This window comes from Ranitomeya variabilis, chromosome 6 (genome assembly GCF_051348905.1).
Source record: "Ranitomeya variabilis isolate aRanVar5 chromosome 6, aRanVar5.hap1, whole genome shotgun sequence".
Lineage (NCBI taxonomy): Eukaryota > Metazoa > Chordata > Amphibia > Anura > Dendrobatidae > Ranitomeya > Ranitomeya variabilis.
Window position 1 is genome coordinate 389,961,797 of NC_135237.1, and position 11,527 is coordinate 389,973,323.

An 11,527-nucleotide genomic window follows, 5' to 3' on the forward strand; every position below is an offset into this window, starting at 1 on the left:
GTCGTAAATGTTGGTGATTATGAAATTGTTATTTTTGATCTCACAGCGCAAGTCCCAGGTGCCTGCAGGACTGACGGAGATAGGTAAGTGGTCCCAGGTGCCTTCAGGACTGACGGAGATAGGTAAGTGGTCCCAGGTGCCTGCAGGAATGATGGAGATAGGTAAGTGATCTCAGGTGCCTGCAGGACTGACGGAGATAGGTAAGTGGTCCCAGGTGCCTGCAGGAATGACGGAGATAGGTAAGTGATCTCAGGTGCCTGCAGGACTGACAGGGATAGGTAAGTGGTCCCAGGTGCCTGCAGGAATGACGGAGATAGGTAAGTGGTCCCAGGTGCCTGCAGGACTGACGGGGATAGGTAAGTGGTCTCAGGTGCCTGCAGGACTGACAGGGATAGGTAAGTGGTCCCAGGTGCCTGCAGGACTGACGGGGATAGGTAAGTGGTCCCAGGTGCCTGCAGGACTGACGGGGATAGGTAAGTGATCTCAGATGCCTGCAGGACTGACAGAGATAGGTAAGTGATCTCAGATGCCTGCAGGACTGACGGAGATAGGTAAGTGATCTCAGATGCCTGCAGGACTGACGGAGATAGGTAAGTGATCTCAGGTGCCTGCAGGACTGACGGGGATAGGTAAGTGGTCCCAGGTGCCTGCAGGACTGACGGGGATAGGTAAGTGGTCCCAGGTGCCTGCAGGACTGACAGAGATAGGTAAGTGGTCCCAGGTGCCTGCAGGAATGACGGAGATAGGTAAGTGATCTCAGGTGCCTGCAGGACTGACGGAGATAGGTAAGTGATCTCAGATGCCTGCAGGACTGACAGAGATAGGCAAGTGGTCCCAGGTGCCTGCAGGACTGACGGGGATAGGTAAGTGGTCCCAGGTGCCTGCAGGACTGACGGAGATAGGTAAGTGGTCCCAGGTGCCTGCAGGACTGACGGAGATAGGTAAGTGGTCCCAGGTGCCTGCAGGACTGACGGAGATAGGTAAGTGGTCCCAGGTGCCTGCAGGACTGACGGGGATAGGTAAGTGGTCCCAGGTGCCTGCAGGACTGACGGAGATAGGTAAGTGATCTCAGATGCCTGCAGGACTGACAGAGATAGGTAAGTGGTCCCAGGTGCCTGCAGGACTGACGGGGATAGGCAAGTGGTCCCAGGTGCCTGCAGGACTGACGGAGATAGGTAAGTGGTCCCAGGTGCCTGCAGGACTGACGGAGATAGGTAAGTGGTCCCAGGTGCCTGCAGGACTGACAGAGATAGGCAAGTGGTCCCAGGTGCCTGCAGGACTGACGGAGATAGGTAAGTGGTCCCAGGTGCCTGCAGGACTGACGGAGATAGGTAAGTGGTCCCAGGTGCCTGCAGGACTGACGGAGATAGGTAAGTGGTCCCAGGTGCCTGCAGGACTGACGGGGATAGGTAAGTGGTCCCAGGTGCCTGCAGGACTGACGGAGATAGGTAAGTGATCTCAGATGCCTGCAGGACTGACAGAGATAGGTAAGTGGTCCCAGGTGCCTGCAGGACTGACGGGGATAGGCAAGTGGTCCCAGGTGCCTGCAGGACTGACGGAGATAGGTAAGTGGTCCCAGGTGCCTGCAGGACTGACGGAGATAGGTAAGTGGTCCCAGGTGCCTGCAGGACTGACGGGGATAGGTAAGTGGTCCCAGGTGCCTGCAGGACTGACGGGGATAGGCAAGTGGTCCCAGGTGCCTGCAGGACTGACGGGGATAGGAAAGTGGTCCCACGTGCCTGCAGGACTGAAGGAGATAGGAAAGTGGTCCCACGTGCCTGCAGGACTGAAGGGGATAGGAAAGTGGTCCATGGTGCCTGCAGGACTGACGGGAATAGTTAAGTGGTCCCAGGTGCCTGCAGGACTGACAGGGATAGGTAAGTGGTCCCAGGTGCCTGCAGGACTGACGGGGATAGGCAAGTGGTCCCAGGTGCCTGCAGGACTGACGGGAATAGTTAAGTGGTCCCAGGTGCCTGCAGGACTGACGGGGATAGGCAAGTGGTCCAAGGTGCCTGCAGGACTGACGGGGATAGGCAAGTGGTCCCAGGTGCCTGCAGGACTGACGGGGATAGGTAAGTGGTCCCAGGTGCCTGCAGGACTGACGGGGATAGGAAAGTGGTCCCAGGTGCCTGCAGGACTGACGGGGATAGGAAAGTGGTCCCACGTGCCTGCAGGACTGACGGGGATAGGAAAGTGGTCCCAGGTGCCTGCAGGACTGACGGGAATAGTTAAGTGGTCCCAGGTGCCTGCAGGACTGACGGGGATAGGCAAGTGGTCCATGGTGCCTGCAGGACTGACGGGGATAGGTAAGTGGTCCCAGGTGCCTGCAGGACTGACGGGGATAGGTAAGTGGTCCCATGTGCCTGCAGGACTGACGGGGATAGGTAAGTGGTCCCAGGTGCCCGCAGGACTGACGGGGATAGGCAAGTTGTCCCAGTTGTCTGCAGGACTGACACAGCTACGCTGTATATTGCACAGCCACGTAGTATATAGCACAGCCCACGTAGTATATAACAGCCTACGTAGAATATAACAACCCACGTATTATATAACACAGCCCACGCAGTATATAACACAACCCACGTAGTATATAACACAGTCACGTAGTATATAGCAGTGTGGGCACCATATCCCTGTTAAAAAAAATAATTACAATAAAAAATAGTCGTATACTCACCTTCTGGCGGCCCCTGGATCCAGCCCAGGCCTTTAGCGATGCTCCCGCCAGATCCGTTCCCAGTGATGCTTTGCGGCAATAACCCGTGATGATGTAGCGGTCTCGCAAGACCGCTACGTCATCTGGGGTCATTACCGCAAAGCATTACTGGGACCGGTGCATCGAAAGGAGCGGGAAAAGCTGCCGGGGACGCCGGAAGGTGAGAATATCACAATTTTTTTTTAAATTATTTTTAACATTATATCTTTTTACTATTGATGATGCATAGGCAGCATCAACAGTAAAAAGTGAAGTGTTGTTTAAATCACGCCCCATCATCGCTGATTGGTCACGTCCGGCCGGGCGCGACCAATCAGCGACGCGGGATTTCTGTTACAAACAGGCGGAAATGGACCTTAGACATATATATATATATATATATATATATATATATATATATATATATATATATATATATATATATATATATATATATATATATAATCATAAGCACAGTATATGTAGACGTAGGCAAAAAGTAACTGAGGCCGGCCTCCAGCATGAGAGGCTAATGGGAAAAGATGTGCAGGGGATAAAGCCTCTCGGGCGTCACTCACACTGGCGTATAACACGGCTGAGTGCTATGTGATTTTTTTTGGACAGCACTTAGCACAATGTTACACTATGGGGCAGCACAATCATGGTGACAAAACATCTCGGACTGGAAAGGGAAGGCGCCATATATTAGGGTAGGGGACAGCAAATGATGTATTGAGGGTGAGAGAGCGCAAATAATTATGAACTGAGGGTGGAGGACAGGGGACAACAAATGATACATTGAGGTTTCAAAATCATAAAACGTACCCATTTTTACTGAATGGTATAAACCTTGGTGTAAATCAAAAAACATGGTCACAAATGTAACTTCAGCATGTATAAAATCAGAAGTGTGACTTTAGCAATACGTTTGGTAATCCAAACATACATTATATAAAAAGACAAACAACTCAATGTCATCCTGCCATTCAACTCTTCCTTGAGGTGGCATAAAGTAATCACAAATAGGTCCCTCGCTCTGGAAACTGCAAAACGCTATGAAAAGTTATATTTTGATAGTCACGCAAGGTGGTTTCAGACTCATTTTCCTCCATGTCAACCTGTTCCTTGGATAGGACAAAATTGTGCAGCACCACACAAGCCGTCACCACCTCATCCATAGTCTCAGTTTTCAATTTGATAGCGGTCAATAGAACTCGCCATTTTGCAGTTAAAATCCTGAAGGCACACTCCACCACTCGTCTCGCTCGTGTTAACCGATTAATTAAATACCATTTTCCTTTGTGTTAATCCACTACTTGCATATGGTTTGAGCAGGTGTGAAAGTTGGAAGGCTTCATCACCAACACACACAAATGGCATTAGTGGTCCAGGGGTTCCAGGGCGTGGTCTTGGAGGTGGAAAATGATATGCGTCTCCGTATAAACAATGCCCCATTGCAGACATTTTAAAAACCTGTGAATCATTGGAGCGGCCATAGGCACCAATATCCACCACTATGAATTTGTATTCGGCGTCAGCTATGGCCATTAGCACAGTAGAAAAATGTTTTTAGAATTGAAATATTCTGAGCCCAGTGCTGCAGGTTTAACAATCCTTATGTGCTTGCCATCCACGGCACCCAAGCAATTTGGAAAATAGCAAATCTGTTCAAAATTTGCAGCAATCTCCAGCCACCTCTGCGTTGTTGGATTTGGGATGTACTCCTCCTGTAAACAATGCCCGACAGGTCTGTTTTACTATCCCAGATATTGTCGAAATTCCAAGCCGAAATTGATAATGGAGGGAGGAAAGGGATTCGCCACTTGCAAGGAATCTGTAAAAAAAAAAAAAAAAAAATTACAAACTACTAGCAACAACATTATAGTTAGTCTGATGAATGAGAAACCATAAAAATAATAATAATAAAGGCTTACCGAAGTGTCACCATCAGACGCTCCGCCGGTGATATTAAAAAGCGCAAATACGTGTCCTTTCTCCAGATTAGTTCTCCAACCCGTTCCACCAAAACATCAAAGTTTTCAGGTCTCATGCGTACATAATTGAAGAATTTCACCTGGTTTTGCCTCAATTCCATGTACAACGTTGAATAGACACTACAGGTCAATCGCTGTGCTGTGATCGGATGGATCCAAAAGCGTCGGCGACGTTGCTGACGAAGGATGCGCTGTCTTGTTTCCTCCTTTTCCCGAACAATCACTGCCAACCTATTGGCCTCAAAAGCAAAATCTGCATAGATGGTCACAATATTTGCTATAACTCCTTCCATTTCTGCCACTTGCTCTAAAACCTCTCAAAGATGGGGTGTTAAAACACTTAATATATAGCTTTCCATTATTTTCCAGTAGCTAATCACAGTTGGGAGCCTCACAATTGGAGGTATGAAAAACGGATCCGTAAAAAAAATGGATGAAATGGATGGAAAAAACGTGTAAGACAGATGTAGCGGATCCAGTTTTTCGACGGAACTGTCTAGCGGATCCGTCGAAAAACTGGATCCTTTGCGTCTGTTTTACACTATTTTTGACGGACCCGTCGCTAGGTCGTGACGACGGATTGTGACAGCCGCCAGACAACGGAAGTGTGAAAGAGGCCGTAAGGGAAAGCAAATAATAAATTGGGGTGGAGGAGAGTAAATGATGTACTGAAGGTGAAGGAGAGAAAATTATGCTGTATTGGGGGTGGGAGCAAGCCAATGATTATGAATTGAGAATAGGGCGTGGGGAACAGCAAATGATGACTTGAGGGTGGAGGAGCACAAATTATGCTATATTGAAAGTGTGGGAGAGCAAATGAATTGAGGGGGGTCCTTTTACTGTGCAGGGTGGCACTATGTCACTTTTTTCTTTATCTTATGTAGTGTAGAAGTTGGGGGAAAAAGTAGGGAATGTGCTCTGGAAGCGGTGCTCTAGATAACTATGTGTTATTTTCTGCAGAGACAATTCCTGGCTGGAAGAAGTGATGGCATTGTGCGCTGGATGAAGAAGAAAAATGAAGATGAAGGACTTCAACTAGAGACGTCACTGGTAAGTCTGTGTGTTACCTGTATACTGACACTATATACTACGTACAGAGCTCCTATGTATAATGTCACTAGTAATCACTGTATTACATGTACACGGACACTATATACAGAGCTCCTGTGTATAATGTTACTGGTTACCCTGTATTACATGTACACTATATACAGAGCTCCTGTGTATAATGTCACTGGTGATCACTGCATTACCTGTACACTATATACAGAGCTCCAATGTATAATGTCACTGGTCATCACTGTATTATGTGTACACTGACACTATGTACTGTATACTATACACAGAGCTCCTGTGTATAATGGAACTTATAGTGATATTTGTATTGGTTTTTTTTTATTCATGATCAGTATTGTAGTATTGTGTCACTATATGGTGGTGAAATGTGGTCTGGCCATGGCGTGGCGGTATTTGTTCCTTGTACATGGTATTATTCGGTTATGATCTGGTGGTGATACGTGGTCCCTCCATGGTGTGACGTATTTCTCCCTTGTATGTGGTATTATTGGTTATTTTAAAAAAATTGTGACACATTTCCTTAAAGAAAAATAAAATATACCTAAAATAAGTGTTGGAAAGTTTAAGAAATGTTTAATAGTTTAAAGTAGAGTAGGACCCGGCCAAAACAGTCTACCTTGCCGTAGTAGCGGCTTAAAAATTATTTTGGCTAAAACAAAAGTTTCTGGTTATGTATGTGTTCTGGTGTTAGATGGGAACTGTTAATGTGTGATTGGTGAGGACGTGGTGCAGAAGTGGAGTTTTTCCAAGAGTGGGGAGTGGGACATTGGAAGGTTCGAGGGGTGTGGAGGCTGAGCTGGGGTGGAGCCTGGGTGGAGTCTCAAGGGGGCTCAAAAATGTTGCCAGTATGGGGCCCTGAAATTCCTAGTGGCAGCCCTGGGCAGAACACACAAGTCCATGCATCACTTCCTCAAGTCCATGCATCACTTTCCTGGAGTGCTCCTTCTCCAGGCACACACACACTGAACACTGAGAGTTTTTCCTTCCAGCCATTTAAGCCCAGATCATGTGACTCTTCCACCACGTGACTGATCACATGACTGTGACCTCACCAAGGTCCTGTCAGCACACAGTTGGGCTAGTTCTGTAGGGGGAGATGTAGGGGGACACTCTCCCACCCGCTCTATGAATGTCCCCCTAAAAAACAGCCCATAACATAATTTAACCCTCGCAACACTTGCTGTGCTGGGGGAAATACAACTTTGGTTTTATATCACTGACGCCATTTGGCGTAGTTAAACATATCTCTCCCCTCTTCTACATTACCAGTGACTCTGTCACATGTCTATATAGATATTTTATCTTCTTGAGTCAGCCATATTAACATGCCAGTATTATTTTTTTTCAGAGATTTTTCTATAGCACTTTAAAAATGTCATACAAGAGTAGCCATATGCCGGTATTAGTAAGGGCCCCGTCATCTCATGGGGGTTTTAATAAGGGCCCCGTCATCTCATATGGCGGTATTAGTAAGGGCTCAGCGTCTCATATGGTGGTATTAGTAAGGGCCCTGTCATCTCATATGGCGGTATTAGTAAGGGCCCTGTCATCTCATATGGCGGTATTAGTAAGGGCTCAGCGTCTCATATGGTGGTATTAGTAAGGGCCTGACATCTCGTATGCCGTTATTAGTAAGGGCCGGTCATCTCATATGGTGGTATTAGTAAGGGCCCATCATTTCAGATGGCATTACTAGTAAGGGCCCATCGTCTCATATGGCAGTTTTAGTAAGGGCCGGTCTTTTCATATGGCGATATTGGTAAGAGCCCGTCATCTCATATGGCTTTATTAGTAAGGGACTGTCATCTCATATGGTGGAATTAGTAAGGCCACCTTTTCTCATATGGGGGTATTGTAAGTACCCGTCATCTCATATGGCGGTATTAGTAAGGGCCTATCATCTCATATGGTGATATAAGTAAGGCCCCCTCTTATATGAGGGTATTAGTAAGGGCCCTTCGTCTCATAAGGTGGTATTAGTAAGTGCCCGTCATCTCATATGGCGGTATTAGTAAGGGCCCAGTCATCTCGAATGGCGGTTTTAGTAAGGGCTCAGTCATCTCATATGGCGGTACTAGTAAGGGCCCATCGTCTCATATGGCGGTTTTAGTAAGGGCCGGACTTTTCATATGGCGATATTGGTAAGAGCTTGTCATCTCATATGGCGTTATTAGTAAGGCCCCCTCTTCTCATTTGGTGGTATTAGAAAGGGCCAGTCATCTCATATGGCGGTATTAGTAAGGCCCCCTCTTCTCATTTGGTGGTATTAGAAAGGGCCTGTCATCTCATATGGCGTTATTAGTAAGGGCCCATCATCTCATATGGCTGTATTAGTAAGGGCCCATCATCTCATATGGTGGTATTAGTAAGGGACCGTCATCTCATATGGCGTTATTAGTAAGGGCCCGTCATCTTAAATGGCGGTATTAGTATGGGCCCCGTCATCTAATATGGTGGTATTAGTAAGAGCTTGTCATCTCATGTGGCCGTATTAGTAAGGCCCCCTCTTCTCATATGGTGGTATCAGTAAGGGCCTGTTATCTCATATGGCGGTATTAGGGCCCTGTCATCTCATATGGAGGTTTTAGTAAGGCCCCTCTTCTCATATGGTGGTATAGGTAAAGGCCAGTCATTTCATATGGTGTTATTAGTAAGGGCCTGTCATTTCATATGATGTTATTAGTAAGGGCCTGTCGTCTCATATGGAGGTATTAGTAAGGGCCAGTCATCTCATATGGTGGTATTAGTAAGGGACCGTCATCTCATATGGCGTTATTAGTAAGGGCCCGTCATCTCATATGGCGGTATTAGTATGGGCCCCGTCATCTAATATGGTGGTATTAGTAAGAGCCTGTCATCTCATGTGGCAGTATTAGTAAGGCCCCCTCTTCTCATATGATGTTATTAGTAAGGGCCCGTCATCTCATGGCGATATTAGTAAGGGCCGTCATCTCATATGGCGGTATTAGTAATGCCCCCTCTTCTCATATGGTGGTATAGGTAAAGGCCAGTCATTTCATATGATGTTATTAGTAAGGGCCTGTCGTCTCATATGGAGGTATTAGTAAGGGCCCGTCGTCTCATATGGCGGTATTAGTAAGGATCCCTCTTCTCATATGGTGGTATAGGTAAAGGCCAGTCATTTCATATGGTGGTATTAGTAAGGGCCTGTCATTTCATATGATGTTATTAGTAATGGCCTGTCGTCTCATATGGCGGTATTAGTAAGGACCCCGTCATCTCATATGGCGGTATTAGTAAGTGCGCCCTCTTATATGGGGGTATTAGTAAGGGCCTGTCTCATATGGCAGTATTACTAAGGGCCCACTCATCTCATATGGCAGTATTAGTAAGGCCCCCTCTTCTCATATGGCGCTATTAGAAAGGGCCCGTCATCTCATGGCGGTATTAGTAAGGCCTGCTCTTCTCATATGGCGATATTAGTAAGAGCCCATCATCTCATATGGCGGTATTAGTAAGGGCCCCTCTTTTCATATGGCGTTATTAGTAAGGGCCTGTCGTCTCTTATGGCAGTATTAGTAAGGGCCGTCGTCTCATATGGCGGTATTAATAAGGACCCAGTTATCTCATATGACGGTATTAGTAAGGACCCCGTCATCTCATATGGCGGTATTAGTAAGTGCCCCCTCTTATATGGGGGTATTAGTAAGGGCCTGTCATCTCATATGGCAGTATTAGTAAGGGCCCAGTCATCTCATGGCGGTATTAGTAAGGCCCCCTCTTCTCATATGGCGATATTAGTAAGAGCCCATCATCTCATATGGCGGTATTAGTAAGGGCCCCTCTTTTCATATGGCGTTATTAGTAAGGGCCTGTAGTCTCATATGGCAGTATTAGTAAGGACCCCGTCATCTCATATGGCGGTATTAGTAAGGACCCCGTCATCTCATATGGCGGTATTAGTAAGAGCCCATCATCTCATATGGCGGTATTAGTAAGGGCCCCTCTTTTCATATGGCGTTATTAGTAAGGGCCTGTCGTCTCATATGGCAGTATTAGTAAGGACCCCGTCATCTCATATGGCGGTATTAATAAGGCCCCCTCTTCTCATATGGTGGTATTAGAAAGGGCCTGTCATCTCATATGGCGGTATTAGTAAGGGCTCCTCTTCTCATATGGCGTTATTAGTAAGGGCCTGTGGTCTCTTATAGCAGTATTAGTAAGGGCTGTCGTCTCATATGGCGGCATTAATAAGGACCCATTTATCTCATATGGCGGTATTAGTAAGGACCCCGTCATCTCATATGGTGGTATTAATAAGGGCCCGTCATTTCATATGGCGGTATTAGTAAGCTCCCCTCTTCTCATATGGCGGTATTAGTAAGCTCCCCTCTTCTCATATGGCGGTATTAGTAAGGGCCCGTCATCTCATATGGCGGCATTAGTAAGGGCCCATCATCTCATATGGCGGTATTAGTAAGGGCCCATCATCTCATATGGTGGTATTAGAAAGGGCCCGTCATCTCATGGCGGTATTAGTAAGGGCCTGTTATCTCATATGGCGGTATTAGTAAGGGCCCATCTTCTCATATGATGGTATTAATAAGGGCCTGTCAATTCATATGACGTTATTAGTAAGGGCCCGTCGTCTCATATGGCGGTATTAGTAAGAGCCCATCATCTCATATGGCGGTATTAGTAAGGGCCCCTCTTTTCATATGGCGTTATTAGTAAGGGCCTGTCGTCTCATATGGCAGTATTAGTAAGGACCCCGTCATCTCATATGGCGGTATTAATAAGGCCCCCTCTTCTCATATGGTGGTATTAGAAAGGGCCTGTCATCTCATATGGCGGTATTAGTAAGGGCTCCTCTTCTCATATGGCGTTATTAGTAAGGGCCTGTGGTCTCTTATAGCAGTATTAGTAAGGGCTGTCGTCTCATATGGCGGCATTAATAAGGACCCATTTATCTCATATGGCGGTATTAGTAAGGACCCCGTCATCTCATATGGTGGTATTAATAAGGGCCCGTCATTTCATATGGCGGTATTAGTAAGCTCCCCTCTTCTCATATGGCGGTATTAGTAAGCTCCCCTCTTCTCATATGGCGGTATTAGTAAGGGCCCGTCATCTCATATGGCGGCATTAGTAAGGGCCCATCATCTCATATGGCGGTATTAGTAAGGGCCCATCATCTCATATGGTGGTATTAGAAAGGGCCCGTCATCTCATGGCGGTATTAGTAAGGGCCTGTTATCTCATATGGCGGTATTAGTAAGGGCCCATCTTCTCATATGATGGTATTAATAAGGGCCTGTCATTTCATATGACGTTATTAGTAAGGGCCCGTCGTCTCATATGGCGGTATTAGTAAGGGCCCGTCATCTCATATGGCGGTGTTAGGAAGGACCCCGTCATTTCATATGGTGGTATTAGTAAGGCCCCCTCTTCTCATATGGTGGTATTAGAAAGGGCCTGTCATCTCATATGGCGGTATTAGTAAGGGCTCCTCTTCTCATATGGCGATATTAGTAAGAGCCCATCATCTCATATGGCGGTATTAGTAAGGGCTCCTCTTTTCATATGGCGTTATTAGTAAGGGCCTGTCGTCTCTTATGGCAGTATTAGTAAGGGCTGTCGTCTCATATGGCGGTATTAATAAGGACCCAGTTATCTCATATGGCGGTATTAGTAAGGACCCCGTCATCTCATATGGTGGTATTAATAAGGGCCCGTCATTTCATATGGCGGTATTAGTAAGCTCCCCTCTTCTCATATGGCGGTATTAGTAAGGGCCCGT